The sequence below is a fragment of the Monodon monoceros genome, unplaced genomic scaffold (genome assembly GCF_005190385.1).
Source record: "Monodon monoceros isolate NGI ecotype Baffin Bay Population unplaced genomic scaffold, NGI_Narwhal_1 Super_Scaffold_8, whole genome shotgun sequence".
NCBI lineage: Eukaryota > Metazoa > Chordata > Mammalia > Artiodactyla > Monodontidae > Monodon > Monodon monoceros.
In genome coordinates this window covers 48,716,593-48,733,638 of record NW_021703785.1, presented here as the reverse complement: position 1 = coordinate 48,733,638, position 17,046 = coordinate 48,716,593, and the positions used below count along the sequence as shown (strand labels likewise).

The 17,046-nt window shown below is 36.8% G+C and overlaps 1 pseudogene; it reads right to left on the bottom strand.

The window, feature by feature from the left end:
- Positions 1–15,761: 15,761 nt before the first annotated feature.
- On the bottom strand, positions 15,762–16,391 carry LOC114887966 (annotated as a pseudogene).
- Between the last annotated feature and the right edge of the window lie 655 nt (positions 16,392–17,046).

Genomic DNA, 17,046 nt, shown 5'->3' with positions numbered 1-17,046 from the left:
CTCTTTGAAGCTTTTTCTCTGACCATCTGGAAGATGGTTATAGTTTCCAATAGTAAATATTCTTACCTTTGAATATCAGCAAGTATATGGTAATGGATGAGAAGGTCTTTGATAGCATTAAGGTATAGCTGTATCTATTTACATCTCTATATGGTTCTTACATAAAATTGTCTCCATGGTGCTTTGATTTGTCGGATAGGTAATATAAAAAGTAGATTGGTGTGGGATATTCACAAAAAGAAAACAATATAACAAATTCTGCATTTCAATTATAGGAGTGACTTTTTCCCCATTCATAAATTTTTGGATCCTTTTAAAATATAGCTATTATTATTTGCAAATGAGATAGTTGCAGCCATTTGCATTTGAAATCCAGTTACCTTATTAAAATATGTGCTAAAATAATGTAAATTATATTTCCAGAATTTGAAAGTTTAATTCCATGAATAAGAGTATTAGTTTTTAAAAAGAAAGAGTAGAGATAGCTATATTATCAACTTAAAAAATGTTGCTATATATTTTGAAAACTGGACTAATGCAAAAATTCCCACTTGTAAGCTCTTATATCTCATAAGCTCTTTAATTATTGGTTACCTTAAAAATAATTTATAATTTCTTACAAGTGACAGAGTTTTATCTTTATCTAATTAAAATATTTTCAGCTATAAAACAAATTCACACCTAGTGTTTTGAAATATTGAGCCAGATGTTTAAAAATATTTTATTCTTAGAATATTTACCCAATTATAAAAAGCATCCAGATAGAATGAAAAAATACAGAAAACCTTGTTCATGAAAAAATGACTTATATTCACACATATAAAATGTATGACTATGGACAAGCTTCACAGATTTTATTATGTGTGATTCAATAAGGAAAGCCAAAATCAGCTGATTGGGAGCATGTTTGGCAGGTATATTTCTCCCTTGACCAACACACTGTTACAAGGAAATATATGGTTTTAAGTAAACAACTGTAATTTAGAAGACGTAGGCAGCCATGCCCATAAAGTGGCAGAGTTTAGTCCTCATTCAGAGAGCCCAGAACAGCCCTCTGCCACTGAAAAGGAAGAGAAAGGGTGAGTGGTCAGGCAGCGGGCCTTGGAAGCACAGACATGAAACTTGCAATGAGTAGTGGAAATGGCTGGTTCAGTGAGACACTCTGGTTGCTAAGCTTACCATCTGTGTTATGTGGTTTTAATTTCTAACCCGAACAAATGGAAAACCAGAACAAATGCAAATACCTCTTGGAAGCTGAGTGTCTTCTGTAATCACATGACTTTGCATTTCATATTCAATCAAGAGTTTTGTTTTGCATCTAGTCAATAAGTAGTAGTTGACTTTTGTGTTTCATTTTTACTCCTTGTTTCACTCTCTCTGCAAGAAGCTTTACATTCTTTCTGGTTTGAAAGATTTTTGACTCCACAAAGGTGTTTCTTGTCCTGAATAAAACATAGCACCATCCATCTGTGCATAGTTGCCCCAGGCAGCTTCAGGGAAATAGCTATGAAATACTTTTCTAAATGTTGTAAATACAAAGGAATACTTTATTTTAGAATTTATTAAAGGGAATTGAAGTGATATGTCTTTGCGTTTATGTTTGTTTATAAGTCTAAAATAAGTCTTAAGAGTTATTATGAATAATAAAAATGGTCAATATTATTTTGAGCCAGTTGTAATTGGTTACCTTTCCTCAACCTCTAGGTAAAGCCATCAGAACTCTTTGCTGGACATAAAAGTTAAAGAATATGATGCTAGATGGGTGCACTTTTTCTTTGACTTGCACCTGCTGTGCCAGAAACATGAGTTTGTAAGGTGTTTGAGAAAACGGTTTGGTTCCCTGTTAAAAAAAATGAAATTACCTAGATTAAGTTTAGACCCTTGAAACAACCTTGAAGAAAGAGAAGAATCAAATAACCTACAAGATTTCAGCAGCACATATTATGTTTTTCCAGTGATGAATCCAAAACAATGAAATATCAATGATAGATTTTGTTTTCAATCTGTAATACAAATATTTGCCACACTGATCTTATTTAATAATTGCATTTATTTCTGAACAAATGGCTATAGGTACATGCTAATTATTTGAACAATTGTCTTTGAGGTCACTCTCATGAACCCTAGAATTGTGAAGAAAATGTACAGCACTTTATTTTAAGCAAACATGTATACATTGTGTAGATTTTCAGATGTTATGTTTTTATATAGTAAGTAACAGGGAGAAAGAATAGACTACTAACAATTCTGAAACTGTGGTCTGAATTTGGTGGTTTAAAAAGGATGATGGTTTTAGCCTTCCTCATATCATCCTAGAAGAAGTTTCTTTTGGCTTCGGCTTGTACAAGGGCAAGGTACCAGAGTCAATTTCCAAAGAGTCCAATATTTGAGAGGTGTTGAAAATGATAGCACTTTAAAATCTTTTCAGTTTCTGTGCCATTTTTATAACCATGAGAAACCACATACAACTGACAAGTTATACTTCTCTATGTACCTCCTGATTGTTTTATCTCACTGAGAGATGATTGTTTTATATGCATATGAAAGTTTATTCTTATTTTAGAAAAGGATTTTTACCCATACTAGGATAGGCAAGGAAAATGCAGCCACAAAGAAAAGAAATGAAGTATATTCTACATCTGAACATAAACGCTGATGTAAAAATGATATATTCACATTTCCGATGACAGATTCAAACATTAATAGGTTGGAACAAGTGTTAGCTGATCGCGTAGTACTTCTCTTTGGTGTCTTGATGAAGGTTGACATTTTTGACATGAAGGGTTAATTAGTTGCCACTCAGAATGAGGTCACAAATGGCTAATTGCACCTTCAGCTAGGTAATTACTGTCATGTATCAAATTCTCATTCCATGTAATTATACAGGAATCAGGTGCTCTGACTGCTCACCTAGGGATATGTTTGCCTTCCAAGTCCTCTCTGTGGGAATTCCAAAGTTTTACATAAAAGGTGAATTCACTTGCAATTTGACCTGATGACTAATTTGATATGCAGAAGATTCCATGCCACCTTTTAAAATCGTGGCCCTAAGGATGTCATCCAGTCATGCTTTAATGTTTCTGGCTTCTCTGATTCTGTAATTTTGCTGCTGTCAGTTCCGATATTCTTGCTCGCAAGTTAGATATTCATTAAATTCATCTGGGCTATTCCAAACCTTCATCTTCTTTCCAAAATAACTGCCGAAGCTTAGCTTATCATCAACATTTACACAAAATGGCTGGATGCCTCTTAAATAAAGAATCAGAGGCAGGGCACAGGTATGTGAAATGAAGATTTCTCCTGCCGTGCTTCTGTATGCCATGGGTCTGGTCAGTGCCTTGGTCTTGCATCATTGCTCAGATAAAAATGAAGTAGCTCAGGCATTTTATGAGAAGGAGGTCATAATACTTCTAAATTTATGCCTCTCTTCATATTACTGGAATACACTTCTGGGGTAGACTGGAGGACACATTTTCCTGGTTCTCAAAGGACAGGGTATAGGTGATTAACCTATCTGTTTCTATCCTCTCTAATCTGATGCAGCAGTCAATATTAATAGTTAGAAACATTAGGTTCTGCACTAATAGGCATTCCTCCCTCATTAACCAGGTAGTTTAAATATTCCACATGGCAACTGAAAGTTGAAATTTATAGGTGGGCCAATTACCACCCTTTCTCTGGCTTGAAGAGGGAAAAATGTCTTGATTTGATTTAAAGAGAATGTGTGTGTGTGCGGGGGTAGTTGTATATAAAATTTCAGTGTGTCATATAAAGGTTTCATTAGCACTTCGTAATTTAAATAATTGAATTTGTGACATTGTGGGTGTGTACATTCACACCTTCTACGTGGGAAAGTTAAGCTCGCTTACAGTTGCTACATGCACATGATCTTTAAGAATGAAATATTTCCTCTGGGTCTAATAATGCATTTCTATAACAGCCCTTATGCTTGCAGAACTCCCATGGGAGGTATTGACAGTCTCATAAATGTGTTTCAAGTCTACGTCCATTGGGGACATAAAATAGAATTATTTCATTTCCTCTCTCTATAATGGACACACAAACAATGACTAATGACTAATGACTGTATGGTGCTTTAGAGTTTATAAAGAAAATTCAAACATATTATCCTACTTAATCCTCACTATAAACCTGTGAGGAAGGACTTTTAACATATGTCATATTTTACCGGTGGGATACAGTACATAGGTGCCACAATTCTTATTTCCAAATTCATACTTTTTTCACTATGAGAAACTAATCATATTTAGTTATAATAGGTAGAGGATGTCTTGAAATTCCTGATCTAATAAAACTGTTGGTTTCTATTGCATTTATTATCCTAAAAGTAATATAATGGTATTCTCTGTTGTTTTTAATTTTGTATCAGTGAAAATCATCCTGGGTATTAAGTAGTCAACTATAAATGGAGATAATTTTCAGATTATGTACTTTTTCTAACCAAACACATAAGAAATGTATGTGTACTCTCCAAGTAGTAAACTCTTGGACTTAAGCTGACACGCACATAGGGAAAGTTATCACTGAACTGAGGTTCTTGAGGGCAAAAACCCTGTAACTGACATCCAACTCTAAGTGAAATCCCTTATCAACTTCTCATCACAGCCAACAGCACCAATGAATGATCCTACTGGGAATATGGGAATGTGGGAACAGAAACTTGGAAATTATTTTTAAGGATTTCTGAAGCTCACACTTTAGTAGGAGAAACTGACATTAAACAACAAGTTATTCTGTTAATTATTTAACTATAATTGCAATAAGCATTTCAGAGGAGAGATAAGTGGTAATAAAAGAGCACACAGCAGAGATAGGGGATTGGCCTAGGAAAAATTCACCAAGGAAAAGACATTTCATCTGAAACCTGAAAGATGACTAGCAGAAGGTGAGGGGAAACATTCCATAGTAAGGAACAGAATATACAAAAAAACTTGCAGTAGGATGAAACATAGAAAAGGCTTTAAAAGGCTAATATCATAAGAGTATAAGAGAATCTGGGTAAGCGAGGACACAGATGAAGCCTGTATATTAGCAGGGACCAGATCCTATATATTTTTTAAATGACTTACCAATTTCTATGAATAAAGCTTGACATATTTGATGAGGATTATGTTGAATCTATACCTCATTGTCGGAAGTATTGCCATCTTAACAATAAAGTTTTCCCACTGATGAGAATGGGATGTTGCACTATTTGTTTAAATACTCTATTTTCTCTCGATAATATTTTGTATTCTTCAGTGTATAGGCCTTTTCTTATTTTTTAAAATTTCATCTTCAGATTGTTATACCTGCTTTTAAAACTTTTTTTAAGTTTATTGAGCTATAATTGACAAATAAAATTGTAACATAAAGTGTACAATGGAATGATTTGATACATGCATATCTTTTACAAGGATTCTCCTCATCAAGTTAATTAATATATCCTATGCGTTTGAGGTTTTGTTTTGTTTTTGTTTGTTTTTTAGATTCCACTTATAAATGAGAGTGTACAGTAAATGGCAGAATTTCCTCATGTTTTATGGCTGAATGAAATTCCATTGTATTTACATTCCACAACTTCTTTATTCATTCATACAACAGCGGACGCTTAGATTGTTTCCATGTCTTGGCTACTGTAAATAATGCTGCTGTGAACATGGAAGTACAGGAATCTTTTCAAGTTAATGTTTTCATTTCCTTTGAAATATATTACCATAAGTGTAATTATTGAGTCATATGGTAGTTCAATTTTTAATTTTTTGAGGATCCTGCATTCTGTTTTCCATAGTGGCTGTACAAATTTACAATCGCACCAACAGTTCACAAGGGTTTCCTTTTCTCTATATGCTCCATAGCATTTGTTAGCTCTTGTCTTTTTGATGATGGGCATTCTAACAGGTGTGAGGTAATATCTCATTGTGGTTTTAATTTGCATTTCTCTAATGACAAGTGAGTGATGTAGAGCATTTTATCATGTTCTTGTTGGCCTCTCATATTTCTTCTTCTTTTTTTAAACATCTTTATCAGAGTATAATTCCTTTAAAATGGTATGCTAATTGCTGCTGTATAATAAAGTGAATCAACTATATGTATACATATATCCCCATATCCCTTCCCTCTTGCGTCTCCCTCCCACACTCCTTATTCCACTGCTCTAGGTGGTCACAAAGCACTGAGTGATCTCCCTGTGCTTCCCACACAGCTATCTATTTTACATTTGGTAGTATATATAAGTCCATGCCAATCTCCCACATCGTCCCAGTTTACCCTTCCCCCTTCCCATGTCCTCAAGTCCATTCTCTATGTCTGTGTCTTTATTCCAGCCCTGCCCCTAGGTTCTTCAGAACCTTTTTTTTTTTTTTTTAGACTCCATATATATGTGTTAGCATATGGTATTTGTTTTTCTCTTTCTGACTTACTTCACTCTGTATGAAAGACTCTAGGTCCATCCACCTCACTACAAATAACTCAATATTGTTTCTTTTTATGACTGAGTAATATTCCATTGTATATATGTGCCACATATTCTTTATCCATTCAAATATTGATGGATACTAAGGTTGCTTCCATGTTCTGGCTATTGTAAATAGTGCTGCAATGAACATTGTGGTAGACGACTCTTTTTGAATTATGGTTTTCTCAGGGTATATCCCCAGTAGCGGGATTGCTGGGTCGTGTGGTAGTTCTATTTTTAGTTTTTTAAGGAAGATCCGTACTGTTCTCCATAGTGGCTGTATCAATTTACATTCCCACCAACAGTGCAAGAGGCTTCCCTTTTCTCCACACCGTCTCCAGCATTTATTGCTTGTAGAGTTTTTGATGATGGCCATTCTGACTGGTGTGAGGTGATACCTCATTGTAGTTTTGATATGAATTTCTCTAATAATTAGTGATGTTGAACATTCTTTCATGTGTTTGTTGGAAATCTGTATGTCTTCTTTGGAGAAATGTCTACTTAGGTCTTCTGACAAGTTTTTGGTTAGCTTGTTTGTTTTTTTGATATTGAGCTGCATGAGCTGTTTGTAAAGTTTGGAGATAAATCCATTGTCAGTTGCTTCATTTGCAAATAAATATTTCTCCCATTCTGAGGATTGTCTTTTCATCTTGTTTTTGGTTTCCTTTGTTGTGCAAAAGCTTTTAAGTTTCATCAGGTCCCATTTGATTATTTTTGTTTTTATTTCCATTTCTCTTGGAGGTGGGTCAAAAGGGATCTTGCTGTGATTTATGTCATAGTGTGTTCTGCCTATGTTCTCCTCTAAGAGTTTTATAGTGTCTGGCCTTACATTTAGGTCTTTAATCCATTTTGAGTTTATTTTTGTGTATGGTGTTAGGGAGTGTTCTAAATTCATTCTTTTACATGTAGCTGTCTAGTTTTCCCAGCACCATTTATTGAAGAGGCTGTCTTTCCCCATTGTATATTCTTGCCTCCTTTATAAAAAATAAGATGGCCATACATGCATGGGTTTATCTCTGGGCTTTCTATCCTGTTCCATTGATCTATATTTCTGTTTTTGTGCCAGTACCATACTGTCTTGATCACTGTAGCTTTGTAATATAGTCTGAAGTCAGGGAGAGTGTTTCTTCCAGCTCCATATTTCTTTCTCAAGATTGCTTTCGTTATTCGGGGTCTTTTGTGTTTCCATACAAATTGTGAAATTTTTTGTTCTAGTTCTGTGAAAAATGCAATTGGTAGTTTGATAAGGATTGCATTGAATCTGTAGATTGCTTTGGGTAGCATACTCATTTTCAAAATATAGATTCTTCCAATCCGAGAACATGGTATATCTCTCCATCTGTTTGTATCATCTTTAATTTCTTTCATCAGTGCCTTATTGTATTCTGCATACGGGTCTTTTGTAGCCTTAGATAGATTTATTCCTAGATATTTTAATTCTTTTTGTTGCAATCATAACTGGGAGTGTTTCCTTAATTCTCTTTCAGATTTTTCATCATTAGTGTATAGGAATGCAAGAGATTTCTGTGCATTAATTTTGTATCCTGCTACTTTACCAAATTCATTGATTAGCTCTGGTAGTTTGCTGGTACAGTCTTTACAATTCTCTATGTATGGTATCATGTCATCTGAAAACAGTGACAACTTTACTTCTTTTCCAGTTTGGAGTGCTTTTATTTCTTTTTCTTCTCTGATTGTTGTGGCTTAAACTTCCAAAAGTTTGTTGAATACAGTGGTGAGAGTGGGCAACCTTGTCTTTTTCCTGATCTTAGTGGGAACAGTTTTGGGGCATTATGTTTTCACTGTCTTTGGTTCTAGGTATTTTTTGATTTCCTCTTTGATTTATTCAGGGGTATCTTGGTTATTAAGTAGTGTATTGTTTAGCCTCCATGTGTTTGTAATTTTTACAGTTTTTTTTCCTGTAATTGATATCTAGTCTCATAGCATTGTGGTCAGAAAAGATACTTGATATGATTTCAATTTTCTTAAACTTACCAAGGCTTGATTTGTGACCCAAAATATGATCTATCCTGGAGAATGTTCCATGAGCACTTGAGAAGAAAGTGTATTCTGTTGTTTTTTGATGGAATGTCCTATAAAGATCAATTAAGTCCATCTTGTTTAATGTATCATTTAAAGCTTGTGTTTCCTTATTTATTTTTATTTTGGATGATCTGTCCATTGGTGAAAGTGTGGTGTTAAAGTCCCCTACTACAATACTGTTACTGTCGATTTCCCCTTTTATGGCTGTTAGCATTTGCCTTATGTATTGAGCTGCTCCTTTGTTGGGTGCATAAATATTTACAATTGTTGTATCTTCTTCTTGGATTGATCCTTTGATCATTATGTAGTGTCCTTCTTTGTCTCTTGTAATAGTCTTTATTTTAAAGTCTATTTTATTGGATATAAGAATTGATACTCCAGCTTTCTTTTGATTTCCATTTGCATGGAATATCTTTATCCATCCCCTAATTTTTCAGTCTGTGTGTGTCCCTAAGTCTGAAGTGGGTCTCTTGTAGACAGCATATATATGGATCTTGTTTTTGTATCCATTCAGCCAGTCTGTGTCTTTTGGTTGGAGCATTTAATCCATTTACATTTAAGGTAATTATCAATATGTATGGTCCTATTACCAATTTCTTAATTGTTTTGGGTTTGTTATTGTAGGTCTTTTCCTTCTCTGTGTTTCCTGCCTAGAGAAGTTCCTTTAGCATTTGTTGTAAAGCTGGTTTGGTGGTGTTGAATTCTCTTAGCTTTTGCTTGTCTGTAAAGGTTTTAATTACTCCATTGAATCTGAATGAGATCCTTGCTGTGTAGAGTAATCTTGGTGGTAGGTTTTTCCCTTTCATCACTTTAAATATGTCCTGCCACTCCCTTCTGCCTTTCAGGGTTTCTGCTGAAAGATCAGCTGTTAACCTTATGGGGATTCCCTTGTATGTTCTTTGTTGTTTTTCCCTTGTTGCTTTTAATATTTTTTTCTTTGTATTTAATTTTTGATAGTTTTATTAATATGTGTCTTGGCATGTTTCTCCTTGGATTTATCCTGTATGGGACTCTCTGTGCTTCCTGGAATTGATTAACTATTTTCTTTCCCATATTTGGGAAGTTTTCAACAATAATCTCTTCAAATATTTTCTCAGTCCCTTTCTTTTTCTCTTCTTCTGCTGAGATCCCTATAATTCGAATGTTGGTGTGTTTAATGTTGTCCCAGAGGTCCCTGAGACTGTCCTCAATTCTGTCATTCTTTTTTCTTTATTCTTCTCTGCAGTAGTTATTTCCACTATTTTATCTTCCAGGTCACTTATCCTTTCTTCTGCCTCAGTTATTCTGCTCTTGATTCCTTCTAGAGAATTTTTAATTTCTTTTATTGTGTTATTCATTGTTTGTTTGCTCTTTAGTTCTTCTAGGTCCTCGTTAAACGTTTCTTGTATTTTCTCCATTCTATTTCCAAGATTTTGGATCATCTTTACTATCACTATTCTGAATTCTTTTTCAGATAGACTGCCTATTTCCTCTTCATTTGTTTGGTCTGGTGGGTTTTTACTTTGCTCCTTCATGTGTTGTTTGTTTCTCTGTCTTCTCATTTTGCTTATCTTACTGTGTTTGTGTTCTCCTTTTCACAGGCTGCAGGTTTGTAGTTCTCGTTGTTTTTGGTGTCTGCCCCCAGTGGCTAAGGTTGGTTCCATGGGTTGTGTAGGTTTCCTGGTGGAGGGGACTAGTGCTTGTGTTCTAGTGGGTGAGGCTGGATCTTGTCTTTCTGGTGGGCAAGACCACATCCAGTGATGTGTTTTGGGTGTCTGTGACCTTATTATAATTTTAGGCAGACTCTCTGCTAATGGGTGGGTTTGTGTCCCTGTCTTGCTATTTGTTTGGCATAGGGTGTCCAGCAGTGTAGCTTGCTGGTCTTTGAGTGGATCTGGGGCTTAGCATTGAGATGGAGATCTCCGGGAGAGCTTCGCCGTTTGATATTACGTGAAGCCTGGAGGTATCTAGTGGACCAATATTCTGAACTTGGCTGTTCAACCTTGAGGCATAGGCCTGACACCCGGCTGGAGCAAGAAGACTCTGTTAGCCACACAACTCAGAAGAAAAGGGAGAAAAACAAAGAAAGAAAGAAAGAAAGAAAGGAAGGAAGGGAGGAAAGAAGGAAGGAAGGAAGGAAGGAAGGAAGAAAGGAAGGAAGGAAGGAAGGAAGGAAGGAAGAAAGAAAGAAAAAATAAAATAGAATAAAATAAATTTATTAAAATAAAAAATAATTATTAAATATAAAAAAAATCTTAAAAGGTAATAAAAAAAAAAGAAAGAAAACCAAACTGACAGACAGAACCCTAGGACAAATGTTACAAAAAAAGCTATACAGACAAAATCACAAAGAAGCATACACATACACACTCACAAAAAGAGAAAAAGGAAAAAAAATATATATATAACATTGCTCCCAAAGTCCACTGCCTCAATTTTGGGGTGATTTGCTGTCTATTCAGGTATTCCATAGATGCTGGGTACATCACGTTGATTGTGAGGATTTAATCTGCTGCTCCTGAGGCTGCTGGGAGAAATTTCCCTTTCTCTTCTTTTTTCGCACAGCCCCTGGGGTTCAACTTTGGATTTGGCCCTGCCTCTGCCTGTAGGTTGCCTGAGGGCATCTGTTCTTTGCTCAGACAGGACGAGGTTAAAGTCGCAGCTGATTGGGGTTCTCTGGCTCACTCAGGCCAGGGAGAGGGAGGGCTACAGATGCAGGGCAAGCCTGCGGCGGCAGAGGCTGGCATGATGATGCAATAGCCTGAGGTGTACTGTGTGTTTTCCCGGGGAAGTTGTCCCTGGATCACAGGACCCTGGCAGTGGCGGGCTGCACAGGCTCCCGGGAGAGGAGGTGTGGATAGTGACCTGTGCTTGCACACAGGCTTCTTGGTGGCTGCAGCAGCAGCCTTAATATCTCATGCCTGTCTCTGGGGCCTGCGCTGATAGCCATGGCTGATGCCCATCTCTGGAGCTCGTTTAGGTGGTGCTCTGAATCCCCTCTCCTCATGCAACCCAAAACAATGACTCTTGCCTCATAGGCAGCTCCAGACTTTTCCTGGACTCCCTCCTGGCTAGCTGTGGTGCACTAGCCCCCTTCAGGCTGTGTTCACACAGCCAACCCCAGTCCTCTCCCTGGGATTCAACCTCCGAAGCCTGAGCCTTAGCTCCCAGCCCCCACCTGCCCCTGCGGGTGAGTGGACAAGACTCTCGTGCTGGTGAGCGCTGGTTGGCACCAATCCTCTGTGCGGGAATCTCTCCATTTTGCCCTCTGCACCCCGTTGCTGCGCTCTCCTCCGTGGCTCCGAGGCTTCCCCCCCGCCACCCCCCCCAACCCCGTCTCCACCAGTTAAGGCCCTTCCTAGTGTGTGGAAACCTTTCCTCCTTCACAGCTCCCTCCCAGTGATGCAGGTCCTGTCCCTATCCATTCGTCTCTGTTTTTTTTCTTTTTTTTTGCCCTACCCAGGTACGTGGGGAGTTTCTTGTCTTTTGAGAAGTCTGAGGTCTTCTGCCAGCATTCAGTAGGTGTTCTGTAGGAGCTGTTCCACACGTAGATGTATTTCTGATGTATTTGTGGGGAGGAGGGTGATCTCCTCATCTTACTCTCCCGCCATCTTGAAGGTCTCCCCTCTCATATTTCTTTGGGGTAATGTTTATTCTGGTACCTTGCCCATTTTAAACTGGGTTATTTGGTTTGTTGTCATTGAGTTGTATGAATTTTTTATATATTTTGTATATTAACCCCTTATCAGATATATATGACTAATTTTTAAGAATTTTTATCATGAATGGATGCTGAATTTTGTCAAAGTTTTTCTATGTCTATTGAGATGATCATACAATTTTTTTCTTTCAATTCCATGAAATATAAGTGTGATATATCTATTTTTGAGAATGGGATATTAAAGTCCCCGAGTATTATTGTATTCTGCTTTATTTCTCCTTTAAACCCTGTTAGTTTTGCTTTATATATTCAAATGCTACAATATTGGGTGAAGAAATATTTACAATAGTTTTAATTTTTTATCTTCTTCATGTATTGACCCCTTTATCATTATATAATAACTTTATTTTCTGTATTTACTACTTTTAATTTAAAACTCTTTTGTCTATAGTGTAGTATATATCTACCCCAGCTTTTTTTATTACAATTTACTTGATATGTCTTTTTCCAGCCTCTCATTCTCAGTCTGTATGTGTCTTTATGCCTAAAGAGAGTATCTGAGAGACAGATATGATTGGATGTTTTTTAATCCATTCAGCCATTCTATGTCTTTTAATTGGAGGATTTAAATTATTTACATTTAAAATAAGTATTAAGTAAAAACTTTCTATTCTTATTTTGTTCATTATTTTATGGTTATTTTGTAGATCCATTGTTCCTTGTTTCTTATCCTGCTTTTTTGTGTGTTCCGATGTAATTGGGTATCAGTATGCTTTGATTTCATTATCATGTTCTTTTGTATAATTACTACATAATTTTCCCTTGTGGTTACCATGAGTCTTTTTTTTTTTTTTTTTTTTTTGGTACGCGGGCCTGTCACTCTTGTGGCCTCTCCCACTGTGGAGCACAGGCTCTGGATGTGCAGGCTCAGTGGCCATGGCTCACGGGCCCAGCCGCTCCGCGGCATGTGGGATCCTCCCAGATCAGGGCACGAACCTGCGTCCCCTGCATCGGCAGGTGGACTCTCAACCACTGCGCCACCAGGGAAGCCCTATAACTATAACTAATATGAAGTTATTGTCTACTAAATCCAAAATCTGGTCCCACTCAGAGTCAGTTCCTATTGACTGCTTTTATTATTCTGAGGATGGGTCACACTTTTCTGAATTTTTGCACTCATATTTTTTTTATTGACAAGTGGACCTTTAGATATAATTAATTATAAGCTCTAGATTCTAGTGTTTTTCTAAACTTTTAAAAAGGTGCCTTATTTAATTTACAAATTCTTTCCTCTTGTGATGTACAGCCCCTGATATCTCTTATCAGTACTTTAAATTTTGTCTCATTTTAATTTTTAACCATGGATTCCTAGGGGCTGCTCCTGTGTGTGCCTAGCTTAGTGATTAGCCAATGATTTGGCAGAGCAGTAACTTTATTCTCCTAAGACTTTCACTCTCTATCTGTAGATTAGTGTGTAGGTTGGAAAGTGCATCTAAAGTTCAGGCAATTTTAATATTTGCCTCAGGTTTTACTTTGCCCTTGATCTCTTGGGTCTTCCTAGTACATACCTGTTGTTTCCTAGTTTCCCAGGTATAGGTGATGAAGGATTTATCTAGGTCTTCTATGATTGTCTCATTAGCTGTATATCTAAAATTTTTGAATTCTCTTCCACTTACCTCAAGTAGAACCCCTATTTGTTTTCTTCTAGGTTTGCTACTTTCAGTAACAGTGCTGCTGGGTGTGGATTTTTGTTTTTCACTTGAAGTTAATTCACCCTCCTCTGTCAGCAAAGCTGCTGTTTTTCAGAGTTAGTCCCACTTGAATAACTCTAGTGTGCTATTAAAAAGAAACAAACGTTTGATAAATCTAGTGTGCTGATAAAGAGAAACAAAGCCAGCTACTAGTTAAAGGCTGTTAAGACATATTTTATTCAGATTCTTCTATAGCAGGGGAAAAAACTCTTCAGTACAGAACTAAGCTCAATTCCACCAAAACAAAAGTAGGAGAGCTTTAAAACACTAGGGTGAGATAAAGGAAAGGCACCTAAGGGTTTTAAGTGTGGGGGTGGGTATTGGTCCATGAGACCAGTCCATCTGGGTTTGGTAATTGTCACTAAGCAGAGGAGAAACAAATTCCTCATTCTTTATGATGGGAGGCAGTTGTGCAATTTGGAGCAAGACACCCACAGGAATTAGGCACTTACTCTCCCATGGGGACTAGGAGATAAGAGAGGAAAATTACTTTTCTGAATGTCTGTGTTTTGAAGTGACAGCTCCCAGGTCCTTGAGGAGACAGCTCTGGATGGTAGAAGATGTATCAATGCATCTCAAAAAGGCAGAGGAAGGATTTATAATTGCAAGCTTTCTCAGGCAAGCATTTTAAGGAGGGCTTGGGTCATTCTAGGGACATGGCCATAAGCTCCTAGAAGTCATGTTAGAGTTGGGTAAAGTTTTTTAGTGCAGGAATTTGGATGATGTCATTTTATGCTGAGTAATTTTGCAGTTCTCAGTGCCAATGGAGCTGGGTAGAGAGGGATAGGAGCAGCTTCACACAGAAAGGGCAAGACCTCTACCTTTCCTACTGGAACTTCTAACAGTGTTTTTTGTGTAAACACTACTCAATTTGTTGTTTGCCTCTGTTCAATATCCAGAGCACTAAAATGGTTATTTTTGACAATTTGGTCAAGTTATGTACTTGTTTTGTGGGGATAAGATTTGCCAGCCTTTTTACTCCACCATAGCCAAAATCCCACACTGGTTGCTTTCATTCGGAATGAAAATGTTTTTGAGGGAGAAAAATATTGTGGCTAAGAGTCAATCTGATATACTAGCAAGAGCAATGGATTAAGGCTTAGAACATTCTTACCTCAAGTATGTTGTTAGTAAATCTGTAGCCTTGAGTAAATGACTTAATCTGTTCAAGGGCTCTGTTTTCTCTTGTGTAATAGTGATGCTATACATATCTAAGATGTCTGTTGGAGAATTAAATATGAATTAGAGAATGAAAGTATCTAAAATTTCAAATTTATTTTACTATAATCTATAAAACATCTTAAAATTTTGACTATATAAGCTTGGGAGTATTTTATTTTATTTTATTTTTTTTATGAATTCAATTAAATATTTATTGAACAAATGCAGAATAAATGAACTAGGGAGTGGTTTTAACCTGAAGATACAATAAACAACTTCAAATATTCAGAGGCCTGTCACACAAAAAATGAAAGACTTGTTCAGTATTTCTCCAAAGGGCAGAACTTGACCCAAGGGATAAATATAAGCAACCAATAGGCTACAGGACAGTCATACAAAATGTGTCACTTAATAGCTTCTTTCCCAAACAATGCATTCCACACTTAGTTTCCCTTCTTCTGAAAGGAAATATTACAACTTAATACTTCTCATGAATGTCTTTAATAAGTCGCATTTCATGAACAACCATTCAGCATGTTTAAGGACAAAATATATATAATATACTTCATATTATATATATATTTTACCACATACTCAGTAAGGAATGCTGAGGTGCTTAATTCATCCAATAAAATTGAAAATAAAAATTTTACATTTTTCTGTCAGTATTCAGGATTCTGAAGGTGGATCTTGAACTCAGAATGATAAGTCAGTTTTCGAGGAAAGCCACATAATCGGTGAGTCTGGCTAACTGCTGTTCATTGGGGATGGGTGGAATGGGGGCAGGCTCCGATAAGAGAATAAACCTGTTAAAGGAAACATCCAGGGTCCCTGAAACTGGCTTTTTGGTCATGACCATTCTTGTGGTGGAGTCGGCCTGCCATCATTGTTCTAGGCTACCTTTCACAGCCTCTTCCACGGGAAGTCCAACAAAGGCTGCAAAATCATCGGCCATGATGGAGGTACATGCTTGAGAGACCAGGGTGAAGGCTCGCCTCCGGGTGGCATCTCTAAGTGCCTCCATGATTGGCTGGACCGTCTCAGACCACGGGTGAGCGTTGATGGTGGTATAGATCCCGGGGACATCTCTCTGTCAGATTCTTTGTCCTACCGACCAAATTCCCCCAAGTTCAGAATTTGCAGATTTTATAGCAGGTGGTATTCTTTTCCAAAGATATCTTGCATTATTCATGTCATTATAAAGCAGATGTAAAGCTAGAAGCTGATCATACACTGCGGGTGTAGCAATTCCTCCTGGAGCCTCGAGCTCCTGGTTATCCCACTGATCCAGCAACTTTTTGAAACTAAAGAAACTTTCAGCCATCACCTCCACTGGCATTTTTCTGGCCAGTTCCGCTGCCGAACCTCCCCGCCGAGCCGGACCTCAGACTCAAGCTTGGGCATATTTTAAATAAAAGTTTGGAAAATAATTTATGCATAAGCATTTTGCATTGTTTACCTTGAAGTTATTCAACCAATTTTAATTCCACTATTTTCCATATTTCGAATTTGATTTTAGAATTTGAAGAATTTTTAGAATTTGAAGGCAAGAAGTAAATTTATTATTAAGTTTATTTCTTCTTTTATTCTACAAATTATTAATTATTTGCTATTTGTCTTTTTCAATCTAAATAGCCTTGCCAAATTTGACCTTACTTTCCATCTGGGAAATAAGTACAATCCTGCTTCAGTATTGCAAAATGATTCATTCTACCCCTTGAAGAAAAAGCGGGCTTAAGGGAAATTTTCACTCAAGTGTTACAGCAACTAAAGAGCTATGGCTGAATATAAATGATGTTAGAAATTTCCTTCCAGTGTTTTCTACCTGCCACGCTCTGATCTTGTAAAAGTAACTATTGCTCTTCATGACTTAATTTACCCCTCCCTACAGTGAAGGTAAATAATGACTGCTCATATTGGTAACATTTAGAATTGGGAGGAAAATTAGTGATGTAAAACCCACAATTGTTAAGCCTCATTTAGCCTTAGGGGAA